Below are 9,761 nucleotides of genomic sequence, written 5' to 3'. Positions count from 1 at the left end.
GTAGGCATAGGGATGGTACAGTCAGTCTGAGCAATTTTTTATAAATCTGAGCATGCAATTATAGAACAACCCAGCAATTACATTACTGTGCATTTATTTATCTCAGAGAAATGAAGACTTTTGTTCATGCAACAATGTATGTAAGAGTATTCTATAGCAACTTTATTAGTAATAGGCAAAATCTGGAAATAAGCCAGATGTCCTTCAAATGTTAAACAAATTAAAGTATATCTATGCCATGGATTACCATTCAGCAATAATAATACAGTAAAAATTATTGATAGACACAACAACTAGGAGGAAATTCAAGGGACTTATGAGTGAAAATACCTAGTCCCAAGTGGCTACATATCTCTATGATTCCATTATTATAACATTCTTGAAATGATAAAATTATAGAAATGAAGAATAGATAGTAATTGCTAAGGGTTAAGGAGGGATGAGGGGAGGTGAGTGTGGTTATAAAAGAGCAATAAGAGGGACCCTTGTGGTGATAGGAGTGCTTTGTATCTTGACTCTGGTGTTGGTAGATATGTAAGCATAAATATGTGATCAAATTGCATAGAACTAAATACAGATATCTCATACACATACAGGTAAGTACACATAAAGCTGGGGAAATGTGAATCATATCAGTAGATTACATCAATGTCAATATCCCAATTGTGATGCTGTTCTATAGTTTTACAAGATGGTACTATTGGAGGTAGCTGGGTGAAGGGTACTTAGCATCTCTTTGTATTCTTTCTTATTAGCATCTCTTTGTATTCTTTCTTATAAGTGTGTGTGATTCTACATATCTCAAAACAAAAAGCTTAAGACAAAGGAATGTTAACTCCATTGTAAAATTTGTTTTGTTTCCAACAAATGTATATAAAAAATAAAACCAGAACCCTGTTTTTTCCATTTTGATTTTTTTAAACAATTACCCTTTTCAGTAGCATGATTTACAGTTAACTAAATAAATTCATCATCATAGAATTTATTCTTTATTTTAATTGACGTCTCATTGATATAAAATCTTTTACTGGTTTTAAGTATGCAACATGGTGGTTCAACAGTTACCTATGTTATTAAATCCTCCCCCCCACTAGTACAGTTACTATCTGTCAACATAGAAAGATGTTACAGAATCTTTGGCTGTATTCTCTATGCTGTACTACCATCCTGTGACCAACTTATATTATGATTGAGAATTTTTGTGCCCCTTTATTCCTCTCAGCCTCCCCACCCATCCAAATCCCTCCCCAGTGAAAATCATCAGTCACTTTTCAGTGGCTATGAGTCTGCTGCTATTTCATACAATTTATTCTCAGTAGAAAACTATGCATCTGTTAGCCAGTCCAATCATGATTATATAATCTGTAACGAGTATGTATAGAGATACAAAAGTGGTAGAAAATAACTTGTGTTTCTTTGAATTGCAGAGGGTGTTTAGAAACTTGAATCTACCTAGCTGGGTGTTATCAATCACTGGTAGAAGGCTTGGGAAGGCAGATGCCTGTAAACAGACATGGCAAAACCTAGGCAGCCTATCCCATGTGTTCATTTTGTTGGTGCAATATAGGAAATTTTGTTGGTGCAATAGCCATTGCCGCATTTCTATAATTCTTCCTTGTTTTTTAGTTGGTGGAGAGGTATAAATATGTAGTTATGTGATGGGCTAGAGAAAATCAAAGGGAAAATACTGCTTTGTTACTTGAAGTTCATAGAACCAAAGGAGAAATGCATCTGCTCCTCTTCTCCAACGTTCTTCAACTTCTGGACCAAAACTGAAGCTTGTCTGGAGCAGGGATGAGAGCATGGTTGCTTCTTATCCCTTTTACTTTACTTTTCTCATAAAATGGGTTATTAGTATGTTATTTTGAATGGGATGTATAATGCAAGTATAAAATAACAATAGCTCTTCCATGAAGTTTATATATATTGTCCCATTTAATCCTCATGACAATTCAATGATGAGGGTATTATCATTTTACAGAAGAATAAACCAGGGCTCAGAGAGGTTTTACAACTTTTCCAAGGCGCAGTCAGAAACTGCAGGGTGAAATTTTCAGTAGAAGTAGAGTGACTGCTTGTGCTTAGGGGTACAAACCAATGTGATGAAACAACTTAGGTCAACGTGACACCAATTTGGTCAGGCAAATGTGACCTGGAAAACTCAGTTTCACGGGGGAGGTAAAAGTATGATACAAGATTCTTCATGGGCAAGAAAATGTCCTTAAGTCAAATTTGGCTGTTCTTTCTTTCATCTGCATACCTTTAATACTTAAGCCATGTCTCCCTGTATTATGGTTATGTATGTACATTTCAGCGTTCCTGAGTAGGTGACAAGCTTTCTGAAGGCTGTTACTGTACCTTATACCTGTTTGGATGTCTTCAATGCCTAACACGTGCTTATCATATAATAGCCCTCAATAAACATGATTGAACTTAATTGAATCAACTGTTTCAAATTAAACTGATCTACATTAAATTGAATAGTATTTCCCAGTGCTGGTCTATCAGTGTACAGCCTTGTCTTACTGACTGCAAAAAAAATAAGCATAATATAGTAGTTTTTTTTTACATTGAAACTTGGGTGTTAAATAGTGTCTCCACAAATTTGTCCCTTTTTATGATCTATCAAAGAGAAAAGTTGGAGCCATAATAATTGGCAGTTTTTAATTAGAAAGTTAGAAATGAAATTGGAGTATCTATCTTTGAAAAAAAGATAGCTCAGTTGGTATGAATTAATGAAGCTCATCAATGAAGTCTTCTTACAACTTTGATGCTTAGTTAGAAATGATGACTTTGATATGATGGACCTTGGTAAGTTCACATGGTCTCTTTTACATCAGTGAAATATAAATGTTAGAAGAAAAACATGTGGAATTGGATCCAAAATTATTCTTAAAAATTTTAAAGAAGAAACAACTTTCTTCTACCAAGAAGCAAGTTGAACTTCGTTTCTGCTCTGAGTCATGACACCAGTGCAGACCTAATACATTGCAAAACTCTGGAGAATGCAGTGCTCATGTACAAAGGTCTGATAAGTGATGGAGGGCATGGTACAGCCTGGCATGATGACATCATCAGCATCAGTAAAAGGTGGAGGGTCAGACTATGTGTAGGAGGAGGACAGAGTATTAATCCTTATAGATATTGTACTGAACTTTCAACTGCATTCAACCTATTGAAAATAAGCTGGTGATAGCACTTATGTTTATGCAGTTATTTGAGATTCTTAAAGAATTGCTGTGTTGAGAACAAAATATTACCAAAGCACCTGGTAAGGGAGTCAGTTTTAAACTTATTTGACTGCAGACAGGTTTGCTGTAATTTAAATGCTAAGGTAGAGTATAACACGGCATCATTATCAGGTCAAACCTCTTGAGGGTACCATTTCCTCCTGGAACTGAGGTAATATTTCAATACACCCAGAGCAATTGTTAAGCAAAGAATGATACAGCAACTGCATCCTTGTCTGAGTAAGGGTTTCTGTAAAGTCTTGTGTTACATGCAGAAAGTATTGTTTAGTAAGGAGCAAGATCAGGCTCAGACCCTGTTGGTATAATGCAGAATGTACTTTTAAATTACTATAGAATATTGTTTTGCCTGTGAAGCTGGAGTTTTTGTTTTTATTTTATTTTTTTTCAGTTTATAGTTAAATAAGCCTAGCTAAGGGCAAACAGGAGGTATACTCTTTCTCTAATTTTTCCCTTCATCTAAGTGCACTGTTTTCTCTCTTACCATTATGACTACTGAGCCTCAGTGCTGCTGACATGGACCTGGGGGCACACACTCACCATCTATTAACAGTAGGAGCTGGAGTAATTGGAGAAATTAGCTAGAATGTTGGAGAAATGATTCTGATTATATATTATTTTTTAGTGTGACTGCTGGAGATTTAGAAACTTGGTGCAGCTTGAGATGCCTTGGGTTTCATGTGGCTTGGAAATGTAGTCTAAGGACTTGCACAATAGCCTTCTCTTTTACTAGATGTAGGCAGTTCAGGGTCTCTGAAAAACTGAACTGATCCTACCTGATTTGGGGAGAAGGGTGGCTGGGAGCTCACTGTCATCTTGAGTTCTAGGCCACCCACTTGTCCAGGGTTCCCTTCTGCCCCCTGTTTCCATTTATTTGCTAATTTTGTACATCTACCACAGAGAATTATATAAAGACAGAAAATGAGGAATTCACAGACTTATCCTTCAGTTTTTATTCATTCAGTCAATGGCTCTTTACTGGGCACTTCCTATGTTCTAGGCACTTTTCAAAATCCATCCATTTTGAACACTCAATATACATTCAATATATGTCATTTGAACTGGTAGAGTTACTGAAGAAATATCTAACATTGTTTCTTATGTGGGAGAAGTGAATTTGAAGGAAAGTTTTCCAGTGAGGTGAGTTGCTTTCCCTGAAGACAAATCTAGCTGGGGTGGGGGAAGAAAATTCCAGGAAAGGAAAGAGCATGGATAATGACTGAAGGGCTTGAATGGACAGGATATATTAGTCAGCCATCACGTGAGCCTATCACAGTAACTCTTGCGAATATTGTACTGGCCTGCTTTAAAAATTCTTTATCTAGTGATATTTAATAATTTCATTGATTTCTACTGGTTGTCAGTATAAACAAATTGGAGTAATTTAACACAAATGCATATGGTCTAGCAGTTTAAGTAAAAATGCCAGTCTGTTTTATGATGTGGTGTTAGAATCACACAACTTCTTGATTAAGCTTTGAGATAATGTGTGCCAAAGCATTTCCCTCATTAAATGCTGAATAATTGATAGTAAACAATATGTGACATTTATTGAGCATTAGCAATGTGCTAGCTAGTGTACAGGGAACAGAACTGTCAGAGGACCCTGCCCTACTGGCTCACTGTGAAAATGCAGTCTGCAACTTGTAAGTCTTCTGGGCCTCACTAAACTAAAAGCAAAGGGAACATTTCTGGAGATTCGCTGCAGAAGTGAATGGGGCCAGATTTTCTCTGCAGGTAGCTCTATGGGCTTTAGTATTAGTCCATAGGGAAGCAATCTGTTCCCATGGTTCTTGTAATCTCAGAAGATAAACTTGATGCTCTAGTATAGATTTGAAGTAAAGGCTGTTCTATCATTTTTTGATGCTTTCTCTGCAGCAATCTGTAATTGAGTCCTTACCAGTGTGACTATCTCAGGATCAAAATGTGAGTACATGTGTTTCACTCTAGTGCATATAAAAACAACAGAAAGATTCTCCAGGGAAAGATTTAGTTTTAAAGGATTTAAAGTATTGCTTGAAATTTCTGATACTCTGAGGAAAACAATGGGAGATTTTAGATAAAGAAGAGGGAAATGGAGAAAGACATATGAATTGAAATGCCATGGGTGGGTCGGAGAATTGGGAGAGTTAACTGAGAATTTTGAGTCCTGGGTTGGAAGTGGCAAGAGACAAAAAGGAGAACACAGGGATGACAGAGCGGCTGAATAAAAATGGCAGATAGTGCTTCACATTAATTGTTGTTGGGTAGCTGTGTCAGTCTGCTGGCGCTGCCATAACAAATACCACAAACTGGGTGGCTTAAACAATAGAAATTTGTTTCTCACTGTTCTGAGGGTAGAAATCCAAGATTAAGGTGTTGACAGCTTTGGTTTCCTCTGAGACCTATCTTCTTTTCTCTTTTTTTGGCCTTCCTCTTGATGGCCCTTCTCATGGACAGCCCTCTGTGCATGCGCACATCCCTGGTGTCTCTCTGTGTGTCCTATTTCCTCTTCTTGTAACTATACCAGTCAGATTGGCTTAGAGCACACCGTAACAACCTCACATAACTTCATTATCCCTTTAAAGGCCCTATCTCCAAATGTAGTCACATTCTGAGGTACGAGGGGTAAGGAATTAGGCGTTAGGCTCAGGGGTGTTCGAATTCAACGCATGAATTTTGGAGCGACACGGTTCAGTCCATGACAAGTAGCAGAGAAACTCTTCCAGTGTGGGTGGCTTTGCCTCTCCCAACTCCTGGTTCTCTGTAGGGAAGAGGAGTGTTTGGCAGGTTGATAGAGAATGAATATTGGAGGTGAGCAAGAGACCCTGTCAGGAACTGTCGGCTGATGATATTTTTGGTGAAATTGCCTTTCTCTTGTGGATAGAAGAGAGGTTTAAAGCCAGACAAGAAATGTTCTAGAATCCTCCCTCTTCATTTCCTCTCACTCAGTTTCCATTGCAGATCTGAAAAATCGTTAAATGATTTGTACCTCTGGGTCAGTGTGTTGAGGCTACTGTAAAATTTTAGTTTCCTCTCCCACTGAAGGTGACCTCAAAAATGGATTCTTTATTTATTATTTTCCCCATCAAGGAAGATGTACCAGGGCAGGTATAAATGGGCAAGGATGAGTTAGGGAGCTTGGCAAGAGGGCTTTTATACCATGGCAGTGTTGGTTTCATTTTTAGGAGGCCATTCAGATAGAATTTTTCATGAGCCTTAAAACCAGATTATTTGGTTTATTCCTGGTCATAAAAAAGGCATTAAATGCATTATTACAGCCCCTTTTTTTGTTATCCATTGTAATATATTTCTCAAGTAAATCTGAGAGTATTATTGGAAAATCAAATTTAGTGCATGTTCCAAGTCTCCTGAGAGTGTGAGTACTCCCACACAGAGGGTTCCTATGAGGAACAGAGATTTAACTTTTAATAGAGAAATAGTGTTATAGAATTTCAGCCTCTTTCAATGAACGCCCCTGTCCCTTTATGTTGATAAAGTAATGTGGGGCAAACTTTAACAAATGCCATCAGGTCTAACGAGTCCAGTCCCTTGAACTCCTTGACATGTGATGGCATGCCTCTTTCTAGGGAAAATCTTGCTAGGGGGAAGTTGATTGATAATAATAATTATCCATCCCCTTTGAGATTTATAGTGACTTTTACCTGTAAGAGTTGGTTGCAAGAGGAGAGGAAATACGACCATGGAGTGGCGAGAGTCACTCCAAATATCACTCTTCATTGGTGAGAGGCTGCTTAAGGAGGAGGGTCTCTTAAATGAAGGGTGCTTAGCTTTGGCAGGAGGTGATGTTCTGAATAGAGATAATAACCCAGTCTACCGATTCTGTGGTAGGAATGGGGAAGGACAAGTGGGGGAATTACAGAGAAAGAGATAGCCCCCTCAGAAGAAAGAAAGACTGAAAGAAGAGTGGTACAGAGACTGATGCAAAGTCAGGGATCCAGTGTAGCAAGGACTCGGGCTCTAAACAATGACTCATTCCCCATCCACCACTTCCCCGTGCCCCCCAAACCTGAATGATTTGGGGTGAAAAGGTATGGAATGTGAAAACCTGAGAGATGTGGACTTTCAGTCTCCACATGTACACTTCGTATCAAAGCCTGCTGGCATTTTTTGGTTGTTGTTGTTGATTTGATATTTTCTAGCACCAGGATGTGTTAAGTCACCAGCCCCAGGAAGATGCTCTGTCATTAATCACACCACCATGATAAGCTCTAAGAGCAAGTTTCCCCTTCTAGACAGTGTTCCAGTCCCCACCCAAGGTAAAGATACCCAGCAAATGCCTCTGAGCCAGAAGAAAAGTATAACCGCAGTGTTTCAACTTGTTATCATGAAACTAGCTATTTCTACATTCAGCCCACACTCAGTAATTCTCCCCCACACCACCCCATTATTTCTCCCAGCAGTATCTGTGAAATGAATGGCTTTATGTCTTGTTGAAGAAATTTCAGGCTTCAAATAAAAAAATGGTGAAGTGCTGCGCTGCTGGTAGAAGATCACATCATAGGCTCATTTTTTTACATGTTGGATTTTTTTCATTCCTTCCTTGTCATGTTATATTTATGGTGGAACAAAGATAATTCAAATTCAACAGTAAAATAAATAAAGCCAGAAACTATTCTAAAGTATTTGGCATCTTTGGCTGTAGACATAAGTGCCAGCTCTAAAAAATTTTCATTACAACATTCTTTGAACTTACCTCAAATAACAAGTCTGGCAAATAGACATGGGAGGGATACAATAATAGCAAATATATATATATATATATATCAGATAGTAAACTTTACATTACAAACCAAAGTTTATTGGAGTATCTAAAATATTCCAGGCATTGTCTGGACATTGTTGTGATATGAGATGAGAGAAAAATAATATAATTAAGGGCAAGAAAGGTCCCCAGATGGAAAACTGTCTGTTGGAGAACAGACACAGACACGTCAATTTGTTTCATTTCAAAGGTCTGCAGCTTGAGTTAGATAAGGAATTTTAAGATGGTGGTTCTTTTTGCCACAGCAGGAAAAATGTACTTACCTCTTCCTTTGGATTACCAGTGAGTCACTGCATGTCTGTTAAGTGTCGTGTGCAAAGGTCAGGGTACGAGTCTTCCTTACATGTGTTAGGTTTTTTCCACCTTTGAACTTTTAAAAAGACTGTTATTACAGAGTGCCCCAGAGATCACTGTCTTGTTTCATCACTTTGTATTCTAATAATATACTAAATTTGGCTATTTGCAGTGGCTTTTAAAAGGGTTTTGTTGAAAAAAGATGGCACAAGTTTGAGAGGGCTCTGAACATATTATTTTCCCTTCATTTCCTATGGACAAATCACAGGAAGTACAATTACAGAAAACACTGTCTTGTCTTTTCAGGTCAAGGCTAGTTTGTAATCCTTGGCAGCCTATTGAGTTGATATACAGTCCCTATTCAGAAAGTAAACGTTAGTATCTAAATGGGAGTTCTATAAAGAAAATTTTCTTTGCAGATTTTTTTGGGTCAATCTTGACAGATATTAACTTATCAAAATTTGCATTTCCCCATACATTTATATATGGTGTCTCTCTCATTCCTGATATCTTTAATAAAATTCTCCTATTCTTATAAGCTTTTCAACTGATTTCCGAGGCACATAAGGCTCAGTAACTTCACTAATACTTTCTGATAACACAAAATTATATTTTATTGACAAATGACAACCCATTGTTAGCTAACTCTACTGAAGACAGAAAAACCATGTATTTATTTAAAGTGCATTGACAGTTCTCTATTTGGATGTGCTATTCAATGCTATACCTTAATGTGACAGCAATGAACACATTCTCTTCTACCTTTCAAACTGGTAATTTTTTGACTGGCTCAGTACTGTCAAGGGCAATACCATCTCTCTAGGATTTCAAACTTAAAAGCATGGAGCAACTTTTGTCCTCTCTTTTCTGTTTCTCTCTGACCCCTGAAGAACTAGATTAAGCCACCCAAACTTGTATTTCCTTCCTGTATTCACTATTATTTGCTGTTCTCAATGACAAATGCCCCCTCCTGAGTTTTCCTAATCAAGACCTTTCATAGTCATCTCTTTCTCTGCATTGGTACCACTCCTGTACTCATCTCCATTGTGTCCTCCCCACTTTATTGCAAGTCTTCTGAGAGGACCTTTCCAGCTAACTAAGCTATCAGGGCATCTGGCTCATCTCTTTCCCCCTTAACATCAAGATTCCCCCAGTTCAGGAGTCTATTTCAAACGTTCTACGGCAACACTCTTGAAATGGGTCTTCTGCTGCTAGCCTTGAACTCCTCCAGTCTGGTATTCACATGCATCCTGAGTGATCCTTAAGAAGCATAAATTCATTCATGGCACTCCACCACTTAAGACCTGACTCTGCTTTCCCACTCCTTACAAGTGCATTTTAATTCTGCAGTATATATAGCCTTCAGGGCCCACTGTGATCTGAGTCTCAGTTCTTTTCCAGTCCTCTCGAAACGTACACCCCCTCCCTTGCTGCTCCACTTTGCATCCCACACT

Source organism: Manis pentadactyla, chromosome 1 (genome assembly GCF_030020395.1).
Source record: "Manis pentadactyla isolate mManPen7 chromosome 1, mManPen7.hap1, whole genome shotgun sequence".
NCBI classification, from domain to species: domain Eukaryota; kingdom Metazoa; phylum Chordata; class Mammalia; order Pholidota; family Manidae; genus Manis; species Manis pentadactyla.
The sequence above is the reverse complement of the archived record's forward strand: the minus strand, read 5'-3'. Positions refer to the sequence as shown.